The sequence below is a fragment of the Rhamphochromis longiceps genome, linkage group LG18, assembly GCF_057381845.1.
Source record: "Rhamphochromis longiceps isolate RC_006_pf linkage group LG18, R_longiceps_female_GT1.1, whole genome shotgun sequence".
NCBI lineage: Eukaryota > Metazoa > Chordata > Actinopteri > Cichliformes > Cichlidae > Rhamphochromis > Rhamphochromis longiceps.
In genome coordinates, this window is record NC_140574.1 from 36,797,315 (window position 1) to 36,807,973 (window position 10,659).

A 10,659-nucleotide genomic window follows, 5' to 3' on the forward strand; every position below is an offset into this window, starting at 1 on the left:
CAACCTGTTGCGTGGGTCGAATCTGATTACACGAGGTAAAATTAATTGGGACGCTTCAATATTCATAAACATTCAGGAATGCCTTCATAGTTTTCAAGTTGTACATCGTTACATTATTAATGTCTAGTTATATATAACTTTAGTAACATAACTTACGCTATAAACAATGTGAAACAAAAGGCAGCATATTCCCTAAATATCGTATTTTGTTTCTTCCCAAGTCAAAAACAGTATTCTTTTCATTCCTCAGTTTTATTTTTGTGTCACTTAGTTCAGATAGCTTGTGATCTAGTAAAGGGCTAACACGAAAGGATGAAATCCTGGTAACAAAGGCTGCAGTAAAATTACAAATGAACACTGATCATACAGAACCTTAAGCATACACTTAATATAGATGATAATCTTGAGCTGATGCAGTGCTCTGCATTCTTCTGCTCAGAGGGAGCTGAGAAGCTACTCAAATGGATGGATAGATGCATGTGTTTGTGGACCTGGAGTTTCTCACGTGACTAAATAGAGTACTGTGACAAACTATTACATTCCATAACTCAGTGACTTCTAGAACCAGCAATAACTTGAAGTAATTGTTTGCTGTCTGACTTCATCTTTCACACTGTTGTTGAGGAATATAAGTATTTTTCAGTACATCGTAGTCTGGGGGGGCATTCGTTTATGCACAGCTTTTCAAGGTCCTGCAACAACACTTCAGTTAGGTTGAGGTATGGACTTTGACTGGGCCATTGTGACACCATGATTATTTTTCAGCTAATCTGGTTGAGATAAGCTGGTTTTCTTGGGATCATCGTCCCGTTGGCCCAGTCTTCAACTGTCAGACAGGCCTCACATTCATGGATCCTTTTGTCCAAATAGAATTCATACTCAACTAAATAAGATGGTGCCCAAGCCCTGTGACAGTAAATCAAACCAAATGATCACCCCTCCACCACCATGCTTGAGAGGTGCTATGACGTGTTTAAGTTAATGTACTCCAAGTGTGGTGCTGTGCATTATGACCAAACTATGACCAGAAGTGGTTGCTGTTTCTCCACATGCAACTTTAGAGAAATGTAAGCTGTGCTGTCATGTTCTTTTTCAAAAGATGAGGCTTTCTTCTCACAACACTTCCAAGCAAGCCATACTTATTCAGTGTTTTTCTGATTGCACTGTCATAACTCTGCACATTTATCATGGTAACTAAAACCCGTAGAGTCTGAGATTTAGCTGCCCCCCCCCCCCCTTTTTAATGTATTTTTTCTAAGCATTGCTTGATCTGAACTTGGGGTAAACTTTCTAGGATGTCCACTCCTGGAGAAAATCTGGCATTGCATTCACAACACATACCTGAATGCAGCAGACCAGCAAGAAAGTCTGCTTTTATAAAGGTGGTCACACTTGCAGAGGATACATGATTCAAGTCTATTTAATTATCATTCGGCACCTGGCTGCTACTTTCCCTTTTAATTCCTAAAGCACTGACTTTGGAATACATTTTTCACAGAACTTTGGTCCTAAACTACTTGAATGCTAACTTCATGTTCTCCTTCTTCATTGAAAATGATTGATGTGTGTGACTGTATTACTAGTACAGTCACACACATCAATGTGACTGTGATGTCTTGATTTTTCAAGGCCAATTAACTCTTTGCTATCTCGTTTAAAACAAAACTGTTGCAAAAATAGAGTGTTGTCCCAGGTTATTTCAGAATAAAAGTCGGTAAACAATTTGCATTTATAAACTCAAACATGTGCGATAAAGCAGCAACACTATGCTTCATTTTACCTGTTGTGTATCCGAAGTCATCTCAATGAACTCCCATATTCATGCTCTGTCAAACAGCGCCATCTTCTGGAAATCATAGTTGTTACAGTTCAGCGACCACGAACAGAAAACACACACCCAGAAGCAAAGCAGCTCTTTCAGACTTTCTCTCTTTCATATATACATACAAAAATTAAGCATATCTGATTCAACTCAATTTTATTTTATTTATACAGCACCAAATCACAACAGCAGTCGCCTCAAGGTGCTTTATATTGTACAGATGACCCTGCAATAATACATACAGAAAAAAACCCAAGAATCATATGACCCCCTATGAGCAGCACTTTGGCGACAGTGGGAAGGAAAAACTCCCTTTTAACAGGAAGAAACCTCAGACAGAACCAGGCTCAGGGAGGGGCGGGGCCATCTGCTGTGATTGGTTGGGGTGAGAGAAGGAAGACAGGATAAAGACATGCTGTGGAAGAGAGCCAGAGATTAATAACAGATATGATTCAATACAGTGTGATGTTTAAACACAACACGTCTTGGGTATCCCGCAGCAGGCTACACCAGCGGTCCCAAACCTTTTTTGTGCCATGGACCAGTGTCGCAGATAAATACAACAAAATAAAACTAGTACCGGTACCCAAAAAAAGTATTTATTCATAACACATGGGAAAAGACTCAGGGAAACAGAGTTAACGATAAAAAAGGCAAAAACAATAATGATAAAAAAATGATTGAAAACCCTGAAAACCATAAATTTCACCCCTGAGCCTCAACACTTGCGGCCTCCTACCAAACGACTCACAGACTGGTACCAGTCTGTGGCCCGGGGATTGGGGACTGCTGTTCTACATCTATTGCAGCATAACTAAGGGAGGATTCAGGGTCACCTGGTCCAGCACTAACTATATGCTTTAGCAAAAAGGAAAGTTTGAAGCCTAATCTTGAAAGTAGAGATAGTGTCTGTCTCCTGAATCCAAACTGAAGCTGGTTCCACAGAAGAGGGGCCTGAAAACTGAAGGCTCTGCCTCCCATTCTACTTTTAAATACTCTAGGAACAACAAGTAGGCCTGCAGAGCGAGAGCGAAGTGCTCTAATAGGGTGATATGGTACTACAAGGTCATTAAGATAAGATGGGGCCTGATTATTTAAGACTCTCTCTCACCTCCTGGCAATACAAAACGCAGCAGCCAGACTTCTAACTCGTTCTACCAAGCGTGTTCACATTACTCCCATCTTATATTCTTTACATTGGCTCTCAATAGAGTTTAGAATTCGCTTTAAAATTCATGTTTTAACATACAGAGCACCAAATGGCCCCAGATTATTTATCCCAGCTTCTTATAAAATACTCTGCTGCTCGCCGTCTCCGCTCACAGACTCCGAGTCTGTTGGTTGTTCCCCATACACGACTGAAGACAAAAGGGGCGGAGCCTTTCAGTCTGTTGCACCAAGGCTGTGGAATAGTTTACCACTACAATTACGTTTGCTTGACTCTGTGGATTCTTTTAAAAAGCAGTTAAAAACTTTTCTGTTCAAACAAGCCTTTTGTTGATCTATGCATTTTATATTCTTTGCATTATTTGCATTTGATCCTTTACATTGTGTATAATGTCTATTGATTGTATTGTTTATTTTAATATTTGTGTACAGTGCTTTGTGACTGCCTGTCTGTGAAAAGCGCTTAATAAATAAACTTTACTTACTTACTTACCTTGTATGTGAGGAGCAGGATTTTGAATTCTGGATTTAACAGGAAGCCAAAACAGGAGAAATCTGCTCTCTCTTTCTAGTCCCTGTCAGGACTCTTGCTGCAGCATTTTGGATTAGCTGAAGGCTTTTCAGGGAGGTTTTAGGACTTCCTGATAATAATGAAAGAAGTAATAATGAACTAGTTTCACTTTGAGACAGCATGTTTCTAACTTTAGAGATGTTGCACAAATGGAAGAAAGCAGTCTTACATATTTGTTTAATATGTGCGTTGAAGGACATGTCCTGGTCAAAAATGACTCCAAGGTTCCTCACAGTGTTACTGGAGGCCAAGGTAATGCCATCCAGAGGAAGAATCTGCTTAGATACCATATTTCTAAGTCAGAAAGACATCTACTGTGATGAACTCTACCCCCCACTGCTGTGTAATCCATCCATCCGCTTCCGCTGATCCTTTTCAGGGCAGGGTACACCCTGGACAGGTCGCCTGTTGCAGGGCTAACACACAGGGACAGACAACTATTTGCACTCACATTCACTCCCGCATACAATTTAGATTTTTCAATTAACCCTATCCGCAAGTGCACGTCTTTGGGAGGAAGCTGGAGTACCCGGGTAGAACCCGGGCAAACATGGCAGAACATGCAAACTCAACACAGAAAGACCCCAGCCTGATGGTGGAATTGAATTCAGGACCTTCTTGCCGTGAGGCAACAGTGCTAACCACCGTGTCACCGTGCTGCCCGTTCCCTGCCCAGTGTAATCAATTACCCACTACAGTTCGCTTACCGTCCAAATCGTTCCACAGACGATGCCATCTCTCATCTCCTCCACACATCACTCACTCACTCACTTGGACACTAGAAGGGGGAATTATGTTAAAATGCTCTTCATAGACTACAGCTCTGCATTTAACACCATAATTCCCTCCACACTCACCACCAAGCTGGAGCATCTGGGACTCAGCTCATCTATGTGTCAGTGGATCTCCAACTTCCTAACTGGCAGACCACAGGCAGTAAGGATGGGCGGACATGTCTCAGCCTCCACCACTCTCAGCACTGGAGCCCCCCAGGGGTGTGTTCTGAGCCCCCTGCTGTACTCTTTGTACACATATGACTGTGTGGCCACTACCAGCTCCACCACCATCATCAAGTTTGCTGACGACACCGTCGTGGTGGGCCTGATCTCTGATAACAACGAAACGGCCTACCTGAAGGAGATTAGGAATCTGGAGAACTGGTGCCAGAGGAACAACCTCCTTCTAAACGTCAGTAAGACAAAGGAGCTGATAGTGGACTTCAGCACTAAGCAGGAGAGGAACTACCAGACCCCCGTCATCAACGAGTGCCCAGTGGAGAGAGTGGACAGCTTCAAATACCTCGGAGTTCACATCACGCAGGACCTGTCATGGTCCTGTCACATCAACACCGTGGTGAAAAAGGCCCGACAGCGTCTCTACCACCTCAGACGCTTGAGAGACTTCCAACTGCCCTCCAAGGTGCTCAGGAACTTTTACTCGTGCACCATAGAGAGCATCCTGACGGGAAACATCTTAACCTGGTTCGGGAACAGCACCATGCAGGACAGACGAGCTCTACAGAGGGTTGTGCGGTCAGCTGAGCGCACCATCCGCTCCGAGCTCCCTGACCTGCACTCAATCTACAGCAGGCGGTGCTGGACCAAGGCCAGGAAGATCGTGAAGGACCTCAGCCATCCCAACAACAGACTGTTCTCTCTGCTGAGGTCAGGAAAGCGATTCCGCTCCCTGAAGACCAACACAGAGAGACTGAGGAGGAGCTTCTTCCCGCAGGCGATACGGTCTCTCAATCACACCACCACACAGTACTGACCCACACATATGGTTCTTACACACACACTGGACTTTCTGGACATTGTTTTCACTTCATCACTTAAATCACTTTAAGCATATTTGCACTGCACAAGACATAATGTGGATTGCACAACACTGGACATTATATTCTTCATTTCCAGTTAATACTTGTACAGCTGCTGTTATTGTGTATATATTTATTTAGATTTATATTTCTTCATACATTCTTATATAGTTCTATATTGTGTATTTTGTTGTACAGTTATTTTATTTTCAACTTTAATTTATATATTTTATCTTATTCTTCCCAGTTAAATTTACCCTTCATTCTAATTTGTGTTGTACAGTTATTTCATTTTTAACCTTAATTTATATTTTATTCCTTCCTAGTTAAATTTACCCTTTTTAATTTTTCATATTTATTTCCTATCTTATTCATAGCCTTTTCCTTTTTTGTTTTCTTTAGGTCACGAGCAGTTGTCCAAGCATTTCACTACATATCGTACTGTGTATGACTGTGTACGTGACAAATAAAATTTGAATTTGAATTTGAATTTATATTGTAAATGTAAATGTTATCAGGAAATGAGATTACCTTTGATTACTGTTACGCCCCACTTAAAAATGAAGTGTTGACTGGGGTGAGGGGTAACACAAAGTGAAAGAGAACACATGAACTACTGGAGAATAGATGTCATTAAACATGATTTATTGCCCAGAACTACTACAGTAAAAATAAACACAGGGAAGCTCTTTTCTTCAGGGTCTCCAAGGCCAAAACAACAAACAAAACACCCCCTTTAGCTAGAAATCAAACCAAGTACTCACTAACCAAAACAAAATACAATGGCTGAGCTCCCTGTCTAACAGAAACAGGAGAAAACAGTTGAAACAAAAATGGCAGAGAACCCCTACCTGCTTCCACAACGATGAACTAATTAACACAGTAAGGGCACACCTTTGCTTACAATAAAAGAGAAGCAAACCAAAGTTTCACAGAGTTCACCTTCACACACACACACACACACACACACACACACACACACACACACACACACACACACACACACACACACACACACACACACACACACACACACACACACACACACACACACACACACACTGCTCAAAACACTACAGCTCACAGCTCTGGCAAAAATGGGGGACGTGGCAGACTATATGCCGTGGCTGACGAGCTGGAACACACCTCAGCTGTGGCTCATGAGGCAGGACTGCAACACAAGAAAAGGAGAAAAAAACTCCTACACAGAGCCACTAGAGGTCAGCGACCGTAACAATTACACTTTGAGATTACCTCAAATTAGAGGGTTTTCAGGAAACACTGTTAAATGTTCAGTTTCTATGCCATATGTTAAAACAAGATCTAGAGTGTGATTAAAGTGGTGGGTGGGTTCTTTCACATTTTGACAGAAGCCAATTGAGTCTAATAACAGATTAAATGCCATGTTGAGGCTGTCATTTTTAGCATCTACATGGATGTTAAAATCACCCACAATAATTATTTTATCTGAGCTGAGCACTAAATCAGACAGAAACTCTGTTTGAGGCTATATAAGAGGCTGACATTGGACACTTGTTAATTTTAGGGGCTTGTTAATCGTCTGTCCTGTTTTGTTTCACCAGCTAAGTTTTCCTGAACAAAAAATGCAACAATAAGCAAACCTGTTCATGCTCTTGGTCACTGGACTTGAATTAACCCAGACAGCGGTTTCTCTAAGGTCTGTGCTATATTTATTTTCATTGATCTAATGCTGTCGGGATTCCAACAGGAAAATCAGAATATTAAAAATAGTTTGGATTCAACCACATTCAGAGATATATGAGAAACAATATCAGATTTATAATCACTTTGAGATGACCTAATCTTCTGTGGGACTGCAGAATCCAAACCAAATAACTTTCCACTGTATCTACTGTTTTTTTTAATTTGACATTTTTATGTACGTGTAACCTTTTGTATTGTTTATATTGTTGATTTTGTTACTTAACATTCTGGTTATGTTACCCTTTCTGTGCAGACTGCCTGTCTATGAAAAGCACTTATTAAATAGACTTTACTTACTGTCTGAGCTCAATAACAACGAACTAGTGAAAAAAAACTAACAAAAAACAAAAGAAATGAACTGGGAGGATCAATTTTCACTGGAAATGCTGGAAAGACACAAACGCCTGCTCCCCATAACAAGCTCCTATTTTTTTTCTTTTTCCTGCTACGTTTTCTATTTACTGTTATCCATCGTACTGACATCGTACGGCACAAACATGCATATCAGACTTTCATCAAATGTTCCTGTCTGTTACATTTTTGAGCCAGAATATCTGCAGGGTTGGAAAGTTGGCAAAAACCCCCCAAAACAAAACATTCAAGTGAATGTAATTCTGTAACAACAAACACATCTGAATGACTCATGTGAATACAGAGACTCTGTGTTCAGACTAAGTCTACTGCGCTACTTTCAAGCACTTTGCAACCTGTCCTCTAATGTGTGCCTTACTGTATTGTGCCTTCCTCTTCCCATCAGTGGGCTTACTGAGTGTATCAGTGACTACATAGCCTTCTGCACCGACTCCATTGTCCCAACTCAGACTGTCCATTGTTACTCAAAAAACAAGCTGTGGGTGAGTGACATCGAAGCTCCTCTGAATGACAAGAAGAAGGCCTTAAGAGTGGGCAATAAAGAGGAGGTGAGAATGATTTAGGTGTTATTGAAGGGCAAGATCAGAGAGGCTAAGGACAATTACAGGAGAATAACCTCTCTCTTCCCTTGGAGTGGAAACTCCAGCAAAAGCGAGAGTGGTGTGGAGTGGCATGAAGACAATCAGTGGATTCAGGTCATCCATCAGCAGAGGAGCTGGGGGGTGTTGAGGACAGAGTTAATAAGTTGAATGTGTTTTTTAACAGCTTCGACACTGCAGTGAATGCTCACCCCCGTGCAGACTGACCTGTAGTCAGCCTGCAGTCCGCAGCCACACCACTCCTAACCCTAACCCCCACCTGTCACTTTCACTCATGACCAGGTTCAAAGACAAATGAGGAGACTCCACTCAGGTAAGTCTGCTGGACCAGACGGAGTGAGTCCCCGCGTCCTCAAGGCCTGTGCCCCCCAGCTTTGTGGAGTCTTTCATAAACTGTTCATGCTGAGTCTGAGTCTGCAGAGGGTCCCAGTGCTGTGGAACACATCATGCCTCGTCCCTGTACCAAAGACCCCATGTCCCAGTGGCCCCCAGGATTACAGTTCTGTGGCACTGACATCCCACATCATGAAGACCCTGGAAAGACATCCTGGACCAGCTCGGACCCATAGTAAGACCACATCAGGATCCCCTTCAATTTGCTTACCAACCACATCTTGGAGCTGAGGATGCCATCATCTATCTGCTCAATCATGCCTACACCCATCTGGACCAGATTACTGAGGGTCATGTTTTTGAAGTTTCCAGTGCATTCAGCACCATCAGGCCGACCCTCCTGGGTGATAAGCTAACAGCGATGCAGGTGGATGCTTCTCTGGTGTCCTGGATTGTTGATTACCTGACAAGAAGACCACAATATGTGCGTCTTCAACATTGTGCATCTGAAAAGGTGATCAGCAACCAGTGATGTGAATACAGGTGTTACAAATAACGGCGTTACTAACGGTGTTATTTTTTTCAGTAACAAGTAATCGAACTAATTACTATTCCTATCGTTACAACGCCGTTACCGTTACTAACAGGAAAATGCGGTGTGGTCACATTACTATTTTTCAACAAACAAATGGTTGATGCTGTGTTCAGCTTACCGCACCTTACATCAGTTGCACGGAAGTAGCTGTAAGTAATCTGGGCGCTACAGCTTTAAGCACCTCCACACGCTCCCACGAGCGGTAAACACTTTCTGGTAGACGATCACTTTTTGGCACAACACCTGGAGCTCAGGGGGCAAAACAATCACATGAGTGCTGCTGTTTGACTGAGGAAGAATAAAGTAGTCAGGGTAACCCAATCACATGACCACTTCTAACTCCGTTGAACTTAATAAATTCTGTTTTCATGGATGCCTGGATGTTAAACTTAATTGTTACACCTGGTGAACCACCAATGCTGATCATTTTATTAAAAATGAAAGAATTTAGAAAGTTTGTAACTCTCAGTGATGTTACAGTGTTTGTTTGACTTTGGGACCTGAAGAAGACGGAGTTTAGGACCCAGATTACTCCGTGAAGCTCCTGATTACGGTAGCCGTAATGCTCCGACAATCCATCAAGCAGTGCGGCTTCATAGCTTACCAAAGTCGTACTGAAACATTTTGACAGATTTCTGCGCGCCGCATACCACATAAAATCGATTCGAGGAGAGTAAGCACAACCAGAATTCATACATAAGGCACAGTGTCGATTTTTGAGAAAATTAAAGGATTTTAAGTGCGCCTTATAGTGTGGGAAATACATGATACAGAAGAAAAGAATATATTGCAATATATATCGTTACCACAAATGCTTCAAATTATACCCATGATATGGATTTTAGGCCATATCGCCCAGCCCTATCTGGGATGCACCCTGGACCCAGTGCAGGTGGTGGAGACAGAAGGACTTTGGCCAAAATAACATCTCTGATGGACAGAGTCTCCCACCCTATGCATGTAAATGTTACTGAACTGCAGAGCTCCTTCAGTGACAGACTGCTGCATCCTCGATGCATGAAGGAGCGTTTCTGCAGGTCCTTCCTCCCTGCAGCTGTCAGACTGTACAATCAGACCTGCTCCCAACAAACACAGATGTTTACATCAGCGCTGTAACTTGCACTACTCAACCGAAAAACTTCTGTCATAACTTGCACATTACTTTTCTCAATGTATATACACTGACTTATTGGACGTTGTCTACTTTGGAGTCTTCTCTCACCCCCATTCTCTGCGGCCTGCTGGAGCGGGGGGGCTAGGAGGAGGAGTTGACTGTCTGACTGCGGTCTGGAGTGTGGGGCCTCCCTGCTGCTGCGGAGTCGGGGCGGTCTGCCTCCCCCCACCGCAGGGAAAAGGGTAACACCACCTGGGTCTGGGTGCAGTTCCCCCCTCCAAGGGCAAGGGTACCTAGACCCGGTTCGTAGAGTACGCTTGGGGAGTGTGATCGTGTGTACAGCGTCTCTTTATGTCTGTCTCCACGTTGGTTGAGTGTGGAGTAAGTGCATATGAGAGCATGAGGGTGGGAATGGATGTTTGTATCTGTGTGTGCCTGTATGTCTGTGTCTATATGTCAGGTTGGGTATCAGACGCCACCTCTCTGGGGACATCTCAGGCCCTCCAAGGTTTGGAGGCCTATCTCCACCCACCACCACTTCCCCT